This window comes from Chiloscyllium punctatum, chromosome 36 (assembly GCF_047496795.1).
Source record: "Chiloscyllium punctatum isolate Juve2018m chromosome 36, sChiPun1.3, whole genome shotgun sequence".
In the NCBI taxonomy this organism is placed as follows: domain Eukaryota; kingdom Metazoa; phylum Chordata; class Chondrichthyes; order Orectolobiformes; family Hemiscylliidae; genus Chiloscyllium; species Chiloscyllium punctatum.
Window position 1 is genome coordinate 23766495 of NC_092774.1, and position 10345 is coordinate 23776839.

Consider the following 10345-nt stretch of genomic DNA (forward strand, 5'->3'; position numbering starts at 1 on the left):
GCAGTTTGCACCCTGGAAAATGATTGCTTTTTTCCTCATGTTCACAATTAAAAGTGCAGTTTCTCATGGAACTGAGCCGCATTGAAAGGATTGGCATATTGATATATATATATGTACACGTATTTAGTTTAAGATTAGATTAGATTAGAATTGAATGAAGTTTTCCTCTAAACACACCTGAGCCTATCTGGCTGCATGAGGGATTTCAGGTTTCTGTGTGCTGGGTATTATGTGATCAGCAGGCATCTGGCAAACTACACGAACTGCCACCTATGTTATGTTCGTTTAAGTGTACTGACAATGACCACTTATTTTGTGATTTTTTTTGCAGGAAGACATGCCGAAAGAAATCTGAAAACAAATGACACATCAACTTCTGACAGAGCCACTTGATTCATTGGGACTTGAATATCAGCATCCATTCCAATCAAGAAGACATGGTTGCTTTTGTTTGCTTGAGAGATTTTGGACACTGGTGCGGCAGGAAGAATACTGAGACACCGAATGAGGGAGATTCAGTGCGCTGACTGTGAAAAGTGCTTCACACCATTTACTCAGCTTGGGGGTATCAAAGTCTCATCCCTGACAGTGGGGATAGACGATGTCCCCGTTCTGATTGTAATTTCAAACCCAGACCAACACAAGGAAAGCTCCCCCAATGGGGAAACTGTGGAAATGTGGGGACTGAGGGAAAGGATTCCCTTCCCCATCAGTGCTGGAAACCCACAGACGTATTCACAGTGGGGAGAGGCAATTCACCTGCTCGGTGTGCAGGAAGGGTTTCAGTCGGATCAGCCATCTGGAGACGCACCAGTGGGTCCACAAGTGAGAGAAGCCATTCACGTGCCCCATGTACGGGAGAGGGTTCACTTAGTCAGCTGCACTGCTGACCCACCAGTGGGTCCACACCGGAGAGAGGCCATTCACCTGCTGTCAGTGCCGAAAGGGCTTCACCTGCTCCTCCCACCTGCGGAGGCACCAGCGCATTCACGTGCCATCGCAGGGGGGATGGAAGGAGCGATGGCCGAGCGCCGCTAACAACCCAGCTCTGGGGACTCTCAGGTTCGAATCCCGTCGCGGCAGTTGGCAGAATTGGGATTCGGTCAGTAATCTGGACTTCAGAAGCTAAGGATGAAACCATTTTCAGAGGGCAAAAACACGTCTGATTTACTCATGTCCTTTTCAGTGATGGAAACTGCCGTTGCGGGAAAGGATTCACTCAGTCGTCCCAGCTGCATGCTTTACCCGGCTGTACGAAGGATCCAGGAACAAAGGGACAACTCAACTAACCAATAATGTGGGAGGAGTGGGGGTGAGCGTGTGCACTTTGAGCTTGAGGTGCTTTTTTTTTAGAAAAGCTACTTCTTGTACGCCTTGTGATGTGGAGATCTGAAGCTGCAACAAAGTTGGGTCGCAGTGAAGGTTACCTGAACTTTCCGTCAGCCTTAAACTCTCATTGAAAGCTGGGAGATCCAACAGCTTCTCATTTCTTTCAGCCAGCAGCACAGAGTTTCCAATGTCGTGTCTCAGAAGAAACAGTGAATGAGTAGATGGTATTGTTCGAAATTGTAAATTTTTTAGGACTGCAGGCTTATTGTTTCATTGGCATTGCAAAGTTTACTGGCAACAGAGGGAGGTGCGGGCTGTATTCACTGGAAACAAAGTTTTAAAATGACACAAACACCAGGGTATAGTCCAACAGGTTTAGTTGGAAGCACTCGGTTTTGGAGCGCTGTTCCTTCATCAGGTTGCTGTTGAGTAGGATGGTAAGACACAGAATAAATATCAAGAGATTATAGTGTAAGTAATCTAAAAAAAAATTGAGGTAAGGTAGGGGGAGGGGAAATGAGGAAACTGATGAAGTCCACATTGATGGCCTGGGGTTGAATTTACCCCAAGCGGAAGATGAGACGTTCATCCTCCAGGCATCGGGTGGGGAGGGAGCGGCGCTGGAGGAGGCCCAGGAACTTCATGTGCTCGGCAGAGTGGGAGGGGATTTGAAATGTTGGGCCATAGGGCGATGGGGTTGATTGGTGCTGGTGTCCTGAAGATGTTCCCTCAAGCGCTGTGACCTGACTCTGCGAGGAGTCTCCAGTCTCCCCAATGTCGAGGGACTGCATCAGGTGCAATGGATACAAGAAATGACATTGTTGGATACACAGGTGAAAGCCTTCGACCGACCATGGCGTGGATTCGATTTCCGGGCAGGGAAGTAATTTTCAGTAGAGCTATCAGGTGGTGCTTGTATCTCCCTGGTGGTCTAGTGGTTAGAATTCGGCGCTCTCACCGCCGCGGCCCGGGTTCGATTCCCGGTCAGGGAATCTGTTTTCAGGGGGTTTGTAGGCTCCCCGTTCTTCTTAAATGCTCTGTACAGTTATTTATTGATCTTCGTAGTTCCTGGGTGCTGCAGTGTGCCGTGGCTCGTTGAAATAGTGTCCTGATTCAGATATGTTTGTATGTGTAGGGGTGATTGCTTCTGTAGTTAAGTTCTTGGTTCACGTGCATTGTTTTCCTGTAGACGCTGTTTTGAATTTACCATTGACTGTTCGCTCCACTGTGACATCTAGAAATGGCACTTTGTTGTTGTTCTCCTCTTTTGTGAATTTTATGCCAGTAAGGAGATTGTTGATGGTGTTGTAGGTTTCCTCTAATTTGTTTCATTTTTTGATGACAAAAGTGTCATCGCTGTAGCGGACCCAAAGTTTGGGTTGGATCGTTGAAAGGGCTGTCTGTTCGAGTCTCTGCATTATTGCTTCTGCTAGGAATCCTGATGCTGGAGGTTTCGTGCGTATTTCGTTGATTTGTTTGTAGGGCTTGTTATTGAATATGAAGTGGATGGTAAGGCACAGTTCCACAAGCTTGACAGTGCTATCTTTGCTGATGAAGTTGATGCTGTGTTTGTGTCTTTGGTTCTTCGAGTAGTGTCTTCAGTTTTCTTTGGCCACGTTAATGTTAATGGATGTGAACAGGACTGTTATGTCAAAGGACAACATTAATCCATCCTCTTCAATCTCAGTGTTTTTGGTGTTCAGGAATTCTTGGATGGAGTAAATGGAGTGGAGTGAATCTTCGACTCGGCGTTTTAGCCTTCAGTGGAGGCCTTTGATTAGTCTGTATATTGGTGTTCCAAGTAGTGAGACTATGGTCTAAGGGGGGCTCCTGGTTTGACGGGGAGGAGAACAACAACAAAGTGCCATTCCTTGATGTCACAGTAGAGCGAACAGTCAATGGGGAACTTCAAACTGGCATCTACAGAAAAACAACAGACCCAAACCAAATACTTAACTGCAGAAGCAATCATCCCAACACCCACAAACGAAGCTGCATCAGGAGATTATTTCAACGAGCCACTTCACACTGCAGCACAGAGAAACTACGAAGAGCACAAGAGAATTACATATATAGTGTATTTAAGGAGAACGGGTACCCAATAAACCCCCTCTCTGCCGATTTCTCATTGATATTTCAAGGTGACTCTCAAAAATTCGGTTTGACCCTCCATTCTTTCCTGTTTGTTTTTTGTGGGTTTTGAAAGATTTCGCAATCCTCTGACTGAGTATTGGAGTTGGAAGGTTGTGTTGTGGTTGTACAGGACACTTTTTAGACCACTTTTGAAATATTGTGTACAATTCTAGTCTCCCTCCTATCAGACGGAATTTGTGAAATTTGAAAGGGTTCCGAAGCACCAATGGGTCCACAGAGGGGAAGAGGCCGTTCTGCTGCCCTGAGTGTGGGAAGGCCTTCAGTGATTCCTCTGCCCTGCTGACGCACCAGTTGGTCCACACCACGGAAGGCTGTTCTCCGGCCCCAAGTGCGAGATGGCCTTCAGCAGTTCTTCCCACCTGCTGAGACACCAGTGGGTCCATATTGAGGAGAAGCCGTTCTTCTGCCCCGATTGCAGGAAGAGCTTTGCTCTTTCCTCCGACCTGCTGGCCCATTGGTGGGTCCACATGGGGGAGAGGTCGTTCAGTTGCCTAAGTGCAGGAAGGCTTTCATCAATTCCTCAGCCCTGCTGATGCCCCAGTCCGTCCAAACCGGGAAGATGCCATTCTCCTGCCCGAGTGTGGGAAGGGCTTTACCCGCTCCTCCACACTGCTGAAGTACCAGCTGGTCCACACGGGTGGATGGGGGGTGGAGAGGGGAGGCCTTTCTGCTGCCCTGAGTGCGGGAAGTCCTTCAGCAATTCCTCCGCCCTGCTGAAGCACCAGTGTGTCCACACGGGGGAGAGGCCCTTCAGCTGGCCCCAGTGTGGGAAGAGGTTCATGTTTTCCTGCAACTTGCGGAAGCACCAGCGGGGGCACCAGCGCACCCAGCAATCAGATCCCACCAGTAACGCTGCCTTTAGTCACCCCCCAGGACTGAACCTCCTGCCAGTGGGTGCAGTGGGAGAGTAGGTGGGCTGTTTTTGTTTTCTGCTGGACTGCAATTGCCTGTCCCACCCCCTACAACTACAACCCCATGGTGGCTCAGGGTTAGCACTGCTGCCTCATGGCACCAGGAACCCAGGAATACTTCCACCCTTGGGGGTCTGTGTGCAATTTATGGAGGGTAGGAAAATGGATCTGAGTGGGTTACTCTTCAGAGAATCTGTGCAGATGTGTTGGGCTGAAGGACCTGTTTCCACACTGTAGGAGTTCAACCAACATATGAGCTTTGCTTTCATTGGAAACTGCTGCTCATTGAGCCAGGGACTGCACATTGCCAAATGAAATGATCCAGAGAAACGTAAGACCGCAAGAGCATTGGAGCAGAAGTTAGGCCATTCGGCCCATCGAGTCTACTCAGCAATACGTTAGTGACAAAAGTAGTGCAGATGGGATTATCTACAGTGTGGAAACAGGCCATTTGTCCCAACAAGTCCACATCGACCCTCCGAAGAGTAACCCATCCAGACCCATTTCCCTCTGACTAATGTACCTAACCGTATGGGCAATTAAGCATGGCCAATCCACATGACCTGAACATCTTTGGACGATGGAAGAAAACAGGACCACCTAGAGAAAACCCACGCAGACACTGGGAGAATATGAAAACTCCTCACAGACAGCCACCCAAGGCTGGAATCAAACCTGGGTCCCCAACACGGTGGGCCTGCAGTGGTAAACACTGAGCCACTACATATTGCAACCCGAAGTAGGCAAGCAGGAGGTTGGGAGAATGCAGCAAGCCAGGCAGCACCAGGATGTGGAGTAGTCAGCAGTTTGGGAATTAACCCTTCTTCATGATTGAAACGTTGACTTCTCTGTGAGAAACGATTTACAGGAATGTTGCTGGGGGTTGGAGGATTTGAGCGACAGGGAGAGGCTGAATAGGCTGGGACTGTTTTCACTGGACCATCAGAGGCAGAGGAGTGACCTAATAGAGGTTATAAAATCATGAGGGGCATGGACAGGGTAATGGACAAGGTATTTTCCCTGGGATGGGGGAGTCCAGAACTAGAGGGCATAGGTTTAGGGTGAGAGGCGAAATATATTAAAGGGACAACATCTTCATGCAGAGGGTGGTACTTATATGAAATGAGCTGCCACTGGATTTGTGTCAGGTGTTGTCAAATGGGACTAGATTAATTTAGGATATCAGGTCAGCATGGACAAGTTGGACGAAAGGGTCTGTTTCCATGCTGTATGTGACTCTGACTACTAGTCCTGATCTAAGTTTAAAATAGAGTCCAAGTAACTTTGAATACTTCAATCTTGTTGAGCTCACCTCCTGAAAAGTTTCACATGAATCCCTCTGAGCGATACTATTTAAACATGCTGAGTTGGACAATGTATCCCATCAAGTTCAACACAAACCCAGAGTTGAAGAAGTCAGAAGTCAGAACACCAAGGGGACCAAAACTAATCATAATATTCCAGGTGCAGCCTCATCAACGTCCTGTATAACGACAACATAACTATATCTATACTCAATTCCCGAACTGATGAAGGTTAGTGTGCCTAAACCTTTCTTCACTGCCTTGTGTATCGATGTAATCAGAGATATAGGACCTACTTTAAACTGAACCACAATCCTGCTTCTGGGAGTACAGTGACTAATAGGGAAGGCAAAAGGGAGATTGACCTTTAAATGGAGTATTAAAGTAGGGAAGTTATAGTGGAGGTTTTGATTGAAAGGGCAGTGAAGATTCAACCAGCTGACAGTGGATCTGAATCACATGTAGATCAGACCAGGTTCGGACAGCAGGAAACCAGATAAGTTTTTACAACAAACCACAACGAGATCATCATTTGACTCTTAATTCCGGATTTATGTTGATTTCAGATTCCATCATCTGCCATGGCAGGTTTTGAACACAAGTCCCTAGAACATTACCTGGGTGAATAGTCTGGTGACAATAAAGTCAGCCATCGCCTCCCCTGAACACATTGGCTTATTGTGTTCAGAGGTAACAAAGGAGCAAGAGGTTTTAGCAGCTGCTAAGTTGTTGATATTACACAAGGGAACATCAGCACTCTCAGTAATGGCACATACTGAAGTCAGTGTCCTGTATCAGAGGTAAGGGCTCGGGAACCATAAGAAATAGGAACAGGAATATGCCATTCAGCCCCTTGAGCCTGCTTCTCCATTCAGTAGGATTCTGGGTGATCTGGCATTCCCCACATTCACTTTCCTGCCCTTTTCCTGCAACTGTTCATCCCCCGACTCTTCACAAATCTATCGATCCTAGTTTTAATGTGACATGAAGGCTGTCAACAGAGTTACTGGGGTGGGGGTGGGGGGGGGACGGGGGCTCAGGTCGAACTTGGGGACTAAAACAATGGCTTCACACTTCACAATATTTAACTAAGAGAATGTTTATGGTTATCCAATGCTGGAAATTGGGCAGGCATTCAGATAAAATTATTGGTAAATTATGAATGACAGAGGAGTCGGGAGAGAAGTGGTGTTCAGGCACATTTGGTTATCATCAGTATAGATGCCAACACCAGCAGCTACGGTAAAACAAATAAGAACGGAAGACGCTAAAATCATACCCTCCCAGAGGATAGAGTGATGCTGGAGAGGGTCAGTACTGTCATTAACCCTGATCAAGGCTGTCCGCAGGTCGATGAGGGAATGTTCATCCCTGTTACCATTACAAGGGATGTCAAATATGACATTTATATGAACTGTTTCAGGGGTAGAAACCAGACTCGAGGGCCTTAAACACAGAATTCTGGAAAAGATGGGAATGGCTAATTCAACAATGTTACATCCAAACCTACACTTCTATTCGTGCGATAATAATAGAAGTGTTTTGGTTTTTATTTCGAAGATTCTCAGCAACACTGAGTAAGAAGCAACAAAATTAACACAAGAAGTACTGCAATTGCTACAATGTGCCTGCTCCCAATAGGGGGCCATCGGTGTGAAATTAACTGTCTACAAGGGGCAATATTGGAAAGGAATTACCCAGTTCATAGCTCTAAGAGGGGAGACACAGACTGCTTGATCCAAACATATAATGGGCGGGAGTAGGCCACTGGGCACTTCGAGCCTGCTGCAACATTCAATAAGATCATGGCTGATCTGAATTCAACCTCAACTCTACATTCCAACACATCCCCGACAATCTTTCATCCACTTGGTTATCAAGAACCTATCTACCTCTGCCTTAAAGATTTTGAATCCACTGCCTTTTGAAGAAGACACACAACCCTCAGAAAGAAAAGAAATCATCCTCAGTTTTGTCTTTGACATTTAAAATATGACCCTGTACTTTCAGATATTAAGATAGGGACACAAGCTGCATTCAAGTAATACCTGCGGTACAGTTAACTATCTCAAAGTGCTTCACATGAACATTATGAGAATTCCTTTAAAAATCACAAGACCGGAGCACAGATGAGACAGGTGACCAAATACTTGGTCAAAGGGACAAGTTTAGGGCAATCTTTTAAACAGGTTCAATTTCCCAAACATCAGAAGACAAAGACGTGAACAACAAACACAAAATAGCAAAGAATGGGAAACAACAGTGTAGTCATAATGTCACAGGATGAGTAATCTAGGGAACATGAGTTCAAATCCCACCACAGCAAGAGGTAAGATGTGAATAATTCAAATCATAAATGGGGAACACAAAGTAAGTCTCAGTATGGTATCGATGGCACTGACGTCAATTGTCCTAAAAACTCAGCCAGTCTGGCAACACTGGTGGAGAGAGAGAGAAAGAAACAAAGACAATATCCTGGCTTGAGTCCAGAACAGTTGTGAAGAAGGGTCACAGCACTTGAAATGCTAACTCTGCTTCTCTCTCCACATGTGCTGCCAGTCCTATTCAGTTTCTCCAGCATTTGATGCATTTTTGTGTTTCAGATCTCTATCATCTGCAGTTCTTCATTGCACTGACTTAAGGAAGCTCAAATCCCATAAAAGGGTCGAGCAGAAGGGCTGGAATTACTCAGCAAGTCTGGCACCAGTTATGGAGATAAAAACAGTTCGTACTTCGGGTCATTGAATGATCTTACATCAGGGACAAACTTTTGGGGAAGCTGCAAGAGTAAAAGGGACTGGTGTAACTTCAACATCTGGGAGAACTCTCTCAGCCTTGGAGGTCAGGCTGACTCACCATTCTGGTCCTGTTCATTACCTGTTAAATTCTCCATTTGTTGTTCTTGTTATATTTCTATATGGTTGACACATTCCTATGTTTTAATATGAAATTATAAACAGACAAGAATTTTCCATGTAAGTAATCATACATTAGAGGGTTTGGAACGTGAATGTAAACTTTTAAACAGAAAGTATTTATTCATGCATGGGGTGTGGGCATCGCTGGCAATGCCAGCATTTATACCCATCCTTAACCACCCTGTGGTTGGTTGGAAAAGTGCATGAAGGTGTCTGAGATTGTCTTGATCAGCACAGCAATCTCAAAGATGGGCGTGCTCAGGTACAAGTACCCTCCACTCCCACAGCCAAGTCTGCACTCACTTCAATTATAGATGCCATCTAAACCTCCCAGGACAAGGACAGCATGGGATGACAATCAGAATAAAGCTTCCTCTACTCTTCAATTGCAAGTGAAGCTACCTCAACACTGTCCCCAACAAGCACTGCCAAGACAGAGACTGCATTGGGTTAGCTACAGAGTAAAACTTCCTCTACACTTCCCCATTCATAGTCCCAGGGGAAGGACAGCAAAGGGTTAAATAAACAGTCGAGCTTCTTCCAATCTGACTGACACTTAGTCCGTACTATACCAATCCTCAAGGAAAATTCAGAACTGAGACTATTATCTGGTGCTGAATTCACACATCCTCATGGGAATGACAATAACAGAAAATCATGTCGTGACACACAGATAAAACACACACAATGTACAACAAAACTAGACTGTTATTGGGATCAAAGACATTTAAATGACAGGAGACATAGTCCCTGCAGTGATCCAAATGCGAGCTGAACAAATTTCACACTTGAACAATATTCTCTGGGAATGCAATGTCCACCTCACTGCTGTCTATTCAGTTCCTCTGCTCTCGTTCAGGGCTGAGTTGCGGCTGACCACATTGTGGCGTGGGGGTCAAGAGGTTGGACAGTTAAGGTCAACTTGGATTGAGGGCATCCTTTGTCATGCCAGTGAGGTCGAGGGTCGCTCATTTACTCAACTTATAATCGGGGACAAGGGGATGTCAGGCTGGGCTTGTATCAGTTTGAGTTTAGAAGAAACAGATGATCCGATGGAGCTGTATAACATCTGGAGAGGAGTTAATGTAAATGTAATGTCAACTCAATTCTAGCCAGAGACTAGTCTCTCATTTAAGATAGGAAAGTTTTGTTTTTCTCACAAGTGTTCTCGAGTCTTTGAAATTCACTTCTTTCGAGAGCAGCATGTGGTGGTGGGTAACGAACTGGGTCTGGGTGGGACGGTCAGTCAATGTTGACTCGATGGGCTGAATGGCCTACTTGCACGCAATTGGCCTATATCAATCAATAGTATGCACTTGCTTTATGGTTACCAACATCAAATTACATGAGTGGTTTTGGTTATTTCATCTCTTATTATCGTATTCAACCAACTGCAGCATCTTGAAACTTGCTTAATTACAATATCCAATATCTGCTGAGTACTTTTTCTGTTTGTCACCACCAATTTCTTGAACTCTGACGTGTGACCTCTTCATTGCTGTCAAAGTTCCTGATTTATCCCGACATTGTCATGGTTTTACTTTGTCGAATGTCTTCCTGGCTTTTGCAGTTACGACCCTATATTCTGCCCTTGTCAACATTTTCCCTTACAATTCTCTACTAAGGATTTCATGAAAAACCTCAGAGTGTGGTGAGACTGTGGAACTCACTACCATAGTGAATAGTTGGGGTGGAAGACACTACAACTAAGGGTAAGTAACCCAATACA

At 45.5% G+C, this 10345-nt stretch overlaps 1 non-coding gene across 1 annotated transcript; it reads left to right on the forward strand.

Annotated features, from left to right (window-relative positions):
* The first annotated feature begins 2249 nt into the window (after positions 1-2249).
* Positions 2250-2321, forward strand: trnae-cuc (transfer RNA glutamic acid (anticodon CUC)). The gene has a single exon. It is a non-coding gene; the product is annotated as a tRNA-Glu (tRNA).
* Positions 2322-10345: the final 8024 nt, after the last annotated feature.